Below are 11,099 nucleotides of genomic sequence, written 5' to 3'. Positions count from 1 at the left end.
ATGTGGCAAGTGGATATTTAGTGCTAAAGTTCAAAATGTTCAGGCACATAGAGGAAAAATGAGTTATTTCTAGACAAATGCAAAGCATGGTATTGGATCAGATACTGGGCCTGAAAAAATTGTTCTAAAGGACATTGTTGCTCAGTTGATGAAGGTGTCATAAAGAGGAACTGACATGCATTATTCATCCACCTTCTTAATCTTTTTATTCTTTCATTCTTTCCCCAGTTCTCACTGTAGATAAGAGGTTTGTATCAATGAAACATTTCCTGAATTTGATAACTGATTTTCACTATATTAGGAGACTGTCTTTTTTCTGAGGAACTGCACACTGAGGTATTTAGGGATAAAAGAACATGATGCATGCAATTGAATCTCAAATGGTTCAGACAGAAAGAATTTATGATATAGCAACTGCAGCAAAATGGTAGCAGTTGGTGAATTTGGATAAAGGTCGTTGGGATCTCTTTGTAGTATTCTTGCAAATTTTATATGTTTAAATTTATTTCCAAATAAAAAGTTAATGACCGACTGTCATTTTTAAGATCATTAAGCCTGTTCTTCAATGCATTGTGAATAAAGGGTGTAGGTAATAAATGGCCAATAAATACTGCCAGTTGGGGCAGTAGTTCATTATTCACTTACTCCTCTGTTTCTTTCTTCTCCTTATCTGCCCTCCCAACCTTTGTCCCCTTTGCTTTTTGTGTTTTCTGCCGCATTTTCTTGGTACTCTTAGTTCTGCTTGTGGCTTCAGTGGTCGCATTCACCCAATTGTCATGGAATACTATTGTGTTCAGGATGCTGGAGTGGGTTGCAGGATGTTTGCCTATGGTTCTGTGGCTAAGACAATGCACAGAGGGTTCTTCTGATCTGGGGTCTGAAGAAATTGTATACTTTAAATGAACTTATTCCCCTCATCGTCTCTACCCACCTCCCCAAGACAGACTGATTTTGGCTTTGATCACCTCTCATATCAAATTGTCCTTGTGGGCTCATCAGTTACTCCTGACTGGAAATCTGATGGACAGCTTTCAGGCTTTGACCCCTTAAGAAGCTGCGAACTCTGAGATAAGAGTTAACAGCAAAATTTTGTGTAGGACTTGCTAAGGCAGACTCTGTCCTTGGCTCTTCACATATAATTACTCATTTAATTCTCTCTGTAATCCTCATAGTGGATGTTATCATCCCCGTTCAGTAGGAAGAAGTTTAGGCACAAACAGGTTGGGTAACTGGCCTAATTTAGTAAGCACTAGAGACGGGACATTGTGTACATGCCACTGTGTTGTGTATACTACCCAGTGTCTCATCACGGTTGTCAGTATGTAGTCAATGCTTCATATGCCTTAGTGATTATTATTAGCTATCTGGACTGAGATGAGGGCCTGGGCCTAATGGTCTATAGCTGTGCTGTCCAATACAGCAGCTTCTAGCTGTGTATGGCTGCTGATCACTTGATAGATCATTAATTCAAACTGAGATAATGTTTTATGTTTAAAATACACACTGGCTTTTGAAAATTTCACGGGTAGAGACTATTTTGATAATAAATCTGGAGTATAGTGGGTTGAATAAAACATCATTAAAGTTAATTTTGCATTTTAATTTTTACCTTTAAAATTGTATTTACTAAACAATTTAAAATTACAAATACGGTTTGCATTGAATTTCTGTTGTTAAGTGTTGGCCGGGACACCAGAAAAAAAAATCACACTGCCTGGAAAGTCCATTGCCAAGCCATGTTAGGCCCAAGGGGCCATCAGCTTGGGGATGAGAGAAGAGGGAAGCTGTGTTGGGACACACTGCCTCCCTCAGCCAGACAGTGAGGGCCACAGGCTTAGGAGGTTGTACAGGCCTGTTTCATTTCCAGTATAACTGCTTCAAATTCTAGGTGATCAGACAGGGGTCATGGACGAAGAGGTACAGTATTGGCTGGGGTGCCATATTCCCATCTTCACTTTTGGTGAAGCTTCCTCGTGCCTCATGGAAAACCCCTACTCTCACTGTGATGCCATGGCTACTACTTTCTGGACATTTTCTGGCAGCACTTAGCAGAGAGTTCCACTAACAGGGTTGCTTTAAGCTCTTCAGAAGTCACCTGCTTGTATGACAGTTTATTCTCTTCTGTCAGGGGCCAAGGGAAAGAGTTTTGCCTATCACTGGCAAAACTGATTCCATGGAAAGTTCCAGAACCTTCTTTGCCTGTATGCCTCAGAAGTCCTGAATTACCCAAGGCCAAACCATTATTTCTCACCTGGGTAACTGGAAGAGGTCTTCATGTTTCAGTGGTCTTCGTGTTTCCAATTTGACCCGCCCCCATCATCCAAACTGCAGTCTACTTGAGGTGTTCATCAGGGGACATCTGATGAGGTCACATAACAGTGTTGCTATAGAGCCCCACTCCTACAGGTGGCTGGGGGCAGGCCTTTTATCAGACGGCTCACAGTAGCTGTCCGTGATGTATTTTTTACATAAATTATGATGTCAACACAGCTTACTATTGCCAGAGGGCAGCTTCTATCAAATCAAGAAGACATTAAAGCCTTCGTAGATGTTGACACTGAGATCTAGGTCTGACTTCCAATCACATAAAAAAAGTAAAACTCTTGATGTCAAGGGCAATAGCTTTCTGAAGTCCAAACCTCTTCCTTCTTGGCCAGCTGGTAAAATGTTCATCTTTTCAAGCCCAACAGCCATTGCCTGCTTTCTTTATTTTTAAAAGAGTGATTGGTCTAAGGCAGTCGTGGTGAATCCATGGCATGCACTAGGTACTTGAGCCAAGTCACCCCAGCACTGCCCCAGCAGCAGAGCATTGGATAACAGCACAGTGTTGGCACTTTGGAATAAATAAGTTTGTTCTGAATTGCAGTTTGAACACTTGGTCCCTAAAAGGTTCGCCACTGCTGGACTAAAAAGTGTGTCAATGAAGGTGAGACTGGGCTGGATTTGTGTACAACGATTCCTGTTTAGTTGAAATAGAGAGTGAAGTAACTTTTCAAAACTGTTAGCTACTTAGTACTTTTCACCAGCTTATTCTTTTCAAGTATTATTCCCAAATTAAATTTGAGTCATTTTGGGAACCCAAAAATATCCTTCTAAATTATTGGATGTGGTTGTAAAATGTGTTCTCAAGGAGCCCCTTGTAAATTTCCATGAGCTGCTGTTATCCTAAGTCATACGAAGGCAGCAATCCATCAGAGCTACCCCATGTGCACAAGGAAGGACTGTCTAGAATCTAATTTTATCTCTAACTCTATAAACAGCCAAGTGGCACCATTTATTATTTTACATAAATCAGTCCAGAGACCAAATTCTCCTTTAAATGTGTCCTTCAGTCTTTTCCAGTGCTGCTTTAAAAGCCTCAGTAGCTTGAAACAGTTCTACGGCCTCTGCCTTTGGGGAGGGAGAGAGGTCCTGTGGGGGAGGGGGGCGGGGAAGGAAACCCTTGCCGGGCACAACTGTCCAAGGAAGTTTTGGCCTCATGAGCCAGAACATCTGGATGAAAACCAAAGGACGAAGTCAATGGTGGGCCTATGCTCAACTTGGCCAGATGCCTTTTTCTATTCTCATTTAAAATGGCTTTTGGAAAGTAAGAAATTATAGGTCTCCATTAGTCACTGTTAGGAAAACTTGTACAGGAATTTGCTCGCTAGTGACTTGACTTGGAGAGTGGCTGGTATTCGTGGGTCCTTAATGAATGTAAGCAAGCGACAAGGCTCTGATGAAGATTGATCTAAATGGGCCATATGCTTCCTGTGGCTCTAATGGAAATAACGTTGTACTTAGCATAATGGCAATATGGAAAATCCACTTCCTTCTCCCAGCCATATTTTTACTAATATAATATTATAATATAATTCTCTCTTGTTTATCCCCTTATTTTTTATAGTTAAAATTTTAATTTGGTGTTTAAATGTAATTTGAATACTGCCTAGAGCTCTCCACCCCAAGGTGTGATATCAGTTCTGTAGAATGGAATAACGGTAATTTTCACATAGTGTCGGATGGCAACTGGGGACGTCTGTGCCTCATGACTGGGTATCTATAAGCTCCTACTGTCAACTTGAAAAGCACCACGATGAGCAAGTAAGAAACCAATAAAAACAAATGTTTCTTTCCTTCCAAAGTCAGTTACCAGAGTGGAAAATAAACTTGTTATCTTTTCTTGCCATACTTTATAGGATGAAAATTTGGCCTTTAAAAATATTTAGGAGTAAATAGGGCAATTTCTTTCTATTCAGCTCTGGGCTGGGTGTTTGGGCAGGTAAGTCAACTGTAAAATTTAATCCTTTCCTGTCTGGCTGCTGTGCTTGGGGACAGATTATATCCGTGTTGCTTTTGCTTGTTTGTCATTCTCAGTCCAGTGAGTTCTCCTCTCTGACTTCAGTCCACAGTTATTTTGGATTCCCAGTGTTTGACGTCCTTGGATGACATCAGAAACACCAAGCAACTTTGAGAACTTTGTGCTCGTATGGTTATAAATGTTTGCCTCTTGGATGTTTTTAGTTTTAGTTCATTTATAAGCTGATATTGGTTTTTACTGAAATAAACTTTACTTTTCAGAGCAGTTTTAGGTTCTCAGCAGAATTGAACAGAAGGTACAGAGACTTCTCTTGTTCCCCAGCCACCCATTATCCACAACCCCCACCAGAATGGTAGTTTTGTTACTAGTGAGGAAAATGTCCACATCATCATCATTATCCCAGCTCCATCACTTACATTAGGGTTCATTCTCTATGCATATCCACTGGGTTCACACACATTTCCAATGACACGTATCCATCACTATAACACCTACAGACTAGTTTCAGTGTGCTAACATTCTTATGAAACATCTGTTCATCCCTCCCCAACAGCTGAAAAACGCTGGTACTTTTTCTTGTCTTCCTAGATTGTCTTCTCCAGAACGTCTTATATTTAGAATCATATAGTATGTAGCCTTTTCATATTTGCTTCTTTCATGTCTTTTCGTGGCTTGATAGCTTGTTTCTTTTTAGCACTCGATAACATTCCCTTGTCTGGATGTACCACAGTTTATTTATCTCTTGACTTACTGAAGGACATCTTGACTGTTTCTAAGTTTTGGCAATTATGAATAAAGCTATTGTAAACACTCATGTGGAGGGTTTTGTGTAGACAGAGGTTCTCAACTAGTGAGTAAACACCAAGGAGTGTGATTGCTTGATCATGTAGTGTGTTTAGTTTTGTAAGAAGTTGCCAAACCATCTTCCAAAGTGGCTGGACTATTTTGTTTTCCCACCAGCAGAGAATGAGATGTCCTGATGTCCTGTATCCTCACCAGCCCATGGTGCTGTCAGCGTTCTGGGTTTTGACTGTTCTAGTAGGTGTGTAGTATACATTTCATGGTAGTGGTAGTTTGCACTTTCCTAGTGACTTTTGGTGAGAAGCATCTTTTTATGTGCTTATTGATTTTCTATATGTCTTCTTTAGTGAGGTGTCTGGTAAGGGCATTGGCTCATTTTAATCAGCTAGTTTCTTTATTATTGACTTAAGGTCTTCTGTGTATGTTTTGTTGTTCAATAAGGTCTACTTGGAAAATGAAAAAAATCATATATGTTTACGGTGTACAATGTAACTTTTATATATGTGCATACATTACACAGTGGTTAAATCGACATTATTTACATGTTATCATCTCACATACTTGTCAGTTGTATGATGAGAACATTAAAGTTCTCAACAGTTTTCGAGTATGTGTTATATTATTGTTTACTATAGTTACTATATTGTACAATAGAGCTTATTGAATTTAATCTAGCTAACTGGAATTTTCTATTATGTGAACAGTTTCTCCTCAGTCCTTCCCTATTCCTTAGACCTTGAAAGCCATGATTCTCCCCCCTACTTCTATAATTGCAGCTTTTTCGGAGTCTACAGATCAGTAAGATCATGGTGAATTTGTTCCTCTGTGCTTGGCTTATTTCTTTTCATATAATATCCTCCAGGTTTATCTACATTGTAGGAAACAGTAGGTGTATTTGTCTATTTTCTATTGTTTTAACAAAATGCATGAGGCTGGATACTTTATAAAGAAAAAAAGGTTCATTTAGCTCATGCTTTTGGAGGCTGACAAGCCAGGATTGTGCAGCACTGTCTGTTTGGCTTACAGTGAGTACTCTTGATAGGTCATGACATAGTAGAAAAATGAGAGAGGAACTGGCTTTATGCCAAAGAGCCTTGCTTTATAACAACCACCTCTGTGGGTACATCACTAATCCCTTCTGAGGCAACACCTCCAGTAACCTGGTCACCTTCCACCCATGAGACTCCACTTCTTAAATGATCTACTGCCTTCCAACACCAACACACTGAGAGCCATCCTTCTAGCACATAAAGCCTCAGCGGACATGCTTATCCAAACCATAGCACAGGGTTTTATTCTTTCTTATGTCTGGATATATTCCATGCACATGTGTTTGTGGTGTGTGCATGTGTACATGTGTGTGTGTGTGTGCACATGTATATACATATATAACATTCTTTATCCGTTTACTCATTAATAGACATGTGAGCTGAATCTATATCTTGGCTATTGCGAATAATACTGCAGTGAACACAAGAGTGTGGAGGTCTCTCTGATGTACTGGTTTCATTTCTTTTGGTTATATACTCAGAAGATGGATTGATGGGATATGAGGAGCCTCTACACTGTTTTTCATCATGGCTGTACTGGTTTACATTCCTACCCAAAGTGCATAAGGGTTTCCTTTTCTCTGCATCTTTGCCGACACTTGCTGTCTTTTATCTTTTTTGATAATAGTAATTCTAACAGATCTGAGGTAATATCTTATTATGCTTTTAATCTGCATTTCCCAGAGGATCAGTGATGCTGAGTATTTTTTCATATCATTATTGGCCATTTGTTTACCTTTATTTAAGAAATGTATATTTAGGTCCACTGGTCAATTTTTAATTGAGATTTTTCCTTTTTATTGAGTTCTTTGCATACCTCATATATTTTGATTATTAATCCATTATCAGATATATGGTTTACCATATTTTTTTCCTGTCCCATACATTGTTTTTTTGCTTTGATTAAATTTTGTGGTACAGAAACTTTTTAGCTTATCAATCTTTGCTTTGTTGTCTGTACTTTGGGGTTCAGATAAAAAAGAAAACCTTTGCAAAGACCAATGCCAAGAAGTGTTTTCCTCTGATAGTTCTATTGTCTCAGGTTTTATGTTTAAGTATTTAACTTATTTTGATTGATTTTGGTTTATGTTATAAGATGGGCTACAATTTCATTCTGCAGCAGTAGATATTTGTCTTGGTTACTTTTCTGTTTTTACTAGACAAAATATGTGACACCCAGAATTAAGGAAGGAAAGGTTTATTTAGCTCACAGTTTGTGGAGGTTACAGCCCATACTTGGCTGGCTTCAAGGTAAGGTGGCACATGGCAGAGGGCAGCCGTTCATGGCAGAGGAAAAACAGCAAAAGCAGCAAGAGCAAAGGGGGAAATGGCAGCAATGAACAACGTCTCTCCCTCCCTTACACTGTATGCAAACTACCTACCCCAGGGCAGATGTAGTGCTCACATCCATAATTCCAACACTGGACCGTGAATCAATCATCAAATCTAGAAGCCCACCTTGTGACTGCATGAGGGGACACCCAGACACAAACCATAACAATATGCAATTTTATTCTGTAGCAGTAGATATTTCAAGTTTCTCCATTTATTGTGGAGACTGTCCTTTCTCTATGTATATTCTTGGTACTTTTATTGAAGATAAATTGGCTATGAACGTGTGTGTTTATTTCTGGGTGTTCTAGTCTATCCTGTTGGTTTTTATATGTATGTTTTTCAAGTACTAGGCTGTGTTGATTACTATAGCTTTGTAGATTTCAAGATCAAGTATTGTGATGCTTCTAATTTTCTTCTTTCTGCTCCAGATTTCTGTGGCCATTTACAATCTTTGTGGTTCCATATGAATTTTAGAACTTTTTGTCTATTTCACAAGTCAGATAAATTTTGATGGAGTTTTCATTTAAATCTGCAGATAGCTTTGGGTAGTATGGGCATTTAATAATATTAATTCTTTCAAAATATAAACACAGGATATCCTTCCATCTATTTGTGTATAATTTCAAGTTTTCATCAACATTTTATAGTTTTCAGTATACATATCTTTCACTTCCTTGGCTACATTTATCTTGACAATATTGAGTCTTGTTCAGAACATAGAATATTTCTTATTTTATTTAGTTCTTCTTTGCTGTCTTAACAAAATTTTGTAGTTTTCCTTATATATAAACATATATATATACTATCTATATCTATATATCTTGTAGGAATTATGTTAGGTTTATATCCAAGCATTTAATTTTTGAGGGTGCTAATATAAATGGTATTGTATGTGTATTTTTTAAACAAAAGAGCATGAATAAACTTTATGTGTACATAAATATCACCAGTCAATTCTGCTTCATGTAAACCCATCCATATCCATATCCTGTATTATTCTGAAGCAAAGCCCAGTCACATAATTTCATCCATACATATTTTACTATGTAACTCTATATCCAATTTAATTAAAAAAATACCAAATTGCATTACGTCTTTAACAATTAATGATAATTGATAATTAATGATAATGCCTCAATATAATCAAATATGTACTCATAGTTTAAATTTCTAGTTGCTTAAAAAGTTAAAGTTTTTTCCCCCTATTTTGTTGGGGATTGAATCCAGGGATTCATACATAATAGGTAAGAGCTCTACCAGCAAAGCTACATGCCCAGCATTAAAAATAGTGTTTTTAGGCAGAATGGTGGCACATGGCTGTAATTTCAGCATTTAGAAGGCTGAGGCAGGAGGATCACCATGAGTCTGAGGCCAACCTGGGCTACATATTAAGACCTTGTCTCAAAAACAAACAAACAAACAAACAAGCAAACAAACCCCAAAATGGTTTTATAATTGCAAATTCTTTTTGTTCACAGCCAGTATTTGGGAAAGTAACTTTCATACATTTATTTTGTGTCCTGCAACCTTGCTATAATCATGTATTAATTCTAGGAGATGTTTTCATGTATTTGGATTTTCTATCTAGATAATCACATCGTCTGTGGCAAGACAAACTTTATTTTGTTCTTCTCAGTTGTTCTCCTCTTTTCTTGTCTCATGTTAGCTGAAGCTTCAAGTCTGCTGTTGAAAAACAGTCACGAGAGGAGACCTCTCTGCTTTGTTCTCAATCTTAGTGGGAAAGCTTCTTGTTTCCACTGTTAAATATTATGTGAATTGTAGGTTTTTATAGGCATTACTTACCATGATGAGGGGTATCCCCTCCAGCTTGAATTTACTGAGAACTTTTTAAAAATTATGAATGGGTGTTGGATTGCGTTGGATTTCCCTGAATCTATTAATATGAACACGTGGTCCTATTAAACTTGTTAATGCAATGGATTACACTATCTGGTTTTTGAACGCTGAATCAACCTTGCATACATGGGCTAAATCCCACTTGGTCATGGTGTAAAATTCTTTTTATACATTATTGACTTTGACTTGCCAGTGAACCCTTTGGTCTTGGTGACTTTTGTTTTGGAAAGTTACTAATGAAAGACTCAATTTCTTTAATAGACATAGACATGCAAAGATATTCTCTTCAAGTGTCAGTGTTGACAAATGGTATCTTTTAAGAAATTGCTCCATTTTAACCTATGTTACCAAAGTTGCATTCGGTCCATTTTAGTCTGTTATCTTTTTCATAAGATTCCTTATTATCCTTTTAATTTCATGGAAATGTATATTGCCCCCTCTTTCATTTTTGATATTAGTGATGCATGTCCACCTTTTTTTTTTTACTACCTTACTAGAGGCTTTTTAATTTTATTAATCAACTCAAAGAATCAGTTTTTGATTTTCTCTATTGATCTCCTGTTTCCACTGATTTCGGAACTAATTTTTTTTTTAATTAATGGTCTTCCACTTATTTTGGGCTTAAGCTAATCCTTTTTCTAGTTTCCTAAATTGGAAATTTGATAATCTCGAGCTCAGCAATTTTTCCTCAGCTTTATCCTGTCTCTTCATAAACCCATCAAAGTTATTCTTCACTTCTATTAGTGTTTTTGATCTTTAGCATTTCTTTTAATCCTCTCTTAGTATTTCCTCTTTTCTGCTTACATTGCCCATCTTGCATGTTGTGTACTTTAGCTTTTAAAGTCCTTAGCTTGTTAATCATGATTGTTTTAAATTTCCAGTCTGGTAACTCCATCATCTCAGCCATATCTGAGACTGGTTCTGGTGTTTGCTCTGTCTCTTCAGAGTGTGTGTTTTGCCTTTTAATATACCTAGTAACTGTTTTCCTTGCTAGCTGAGTAAGAGGAAATGCTGTAACCGGGCCTTTAGCGATGCAGAAGTATAGGGAAGGGGAAGGTTTCCAGAGTCCTTCGATTAGGTCTTATTTTTTTGTGAGCCTGTGTTTCTGGACTGTGAATGTCACAGGTGCTTCTGAACTAATTTATCTTCTCTCATGTGGAAAGGGAAGACCGCTGCAAACTAGAATTATGTATTTCCCTTACTTTAAGTCACTTACACTCTGTTGAACTCTGGTTAACCACTTTTAAGAGCAGGCCTTGTTAAGAAGAATGGAACGTTCTAGAGCACTTTAAATGGTTACTTCTCCTGCTGGAAGTAAATGGGATTTTTCTCCCATTATGAGAAACTAATCCAGTTTCTGGAGGTAAAAAACCACAGAAGTGGGAGACCCTCATGGTTGAGTCTCCCTGGAGTGTTTTGCTACCAGACTTGCTCCCACTAAGTCTCCAGCAATTCGTAAAGTATAATTAGGATTTCCTGCACTGGCATTTGTTCCTGTAGAGGCTTCTGCTCATGGGTGTTTGCTTTGATAAATTGTGAATTTTCTGTTTCTTAGCACTGGGCTAAAGAGGTTGCAGTTTACAATTCTCAGGGTGTAATTGGAACTATGGATATCACTATTTTACAAACGATGAAATTAAGGCTCAGAGAGGTGAAACCACATGCCCAGAAACATAAAGGTAATAAGCAATACAAATAGAATTTGAATGTATTAGAGTCAGTGTCTGGCACCCGGAGGTAACCAGTTTTCCGTACCT

This window comes from Chinchilla lanigera, unplaced genomic scaffold, assembly GCF_000276665.1.
Source record: "Chinchilla lanigera isolate Chin_1 unplaced genomic scaffold, ChiLan1.0 scaffold00044, whole genome shotgun sequence".
Lineage (NCBI taxonomy): Eukaryota > Metazoa > Chordata > Mammalia > Rodentia > Chinchillidae > Chinchilla > Chinchilla lanigera.
This window is presented reverse-complemented; position numbering follows the sequence as displayed.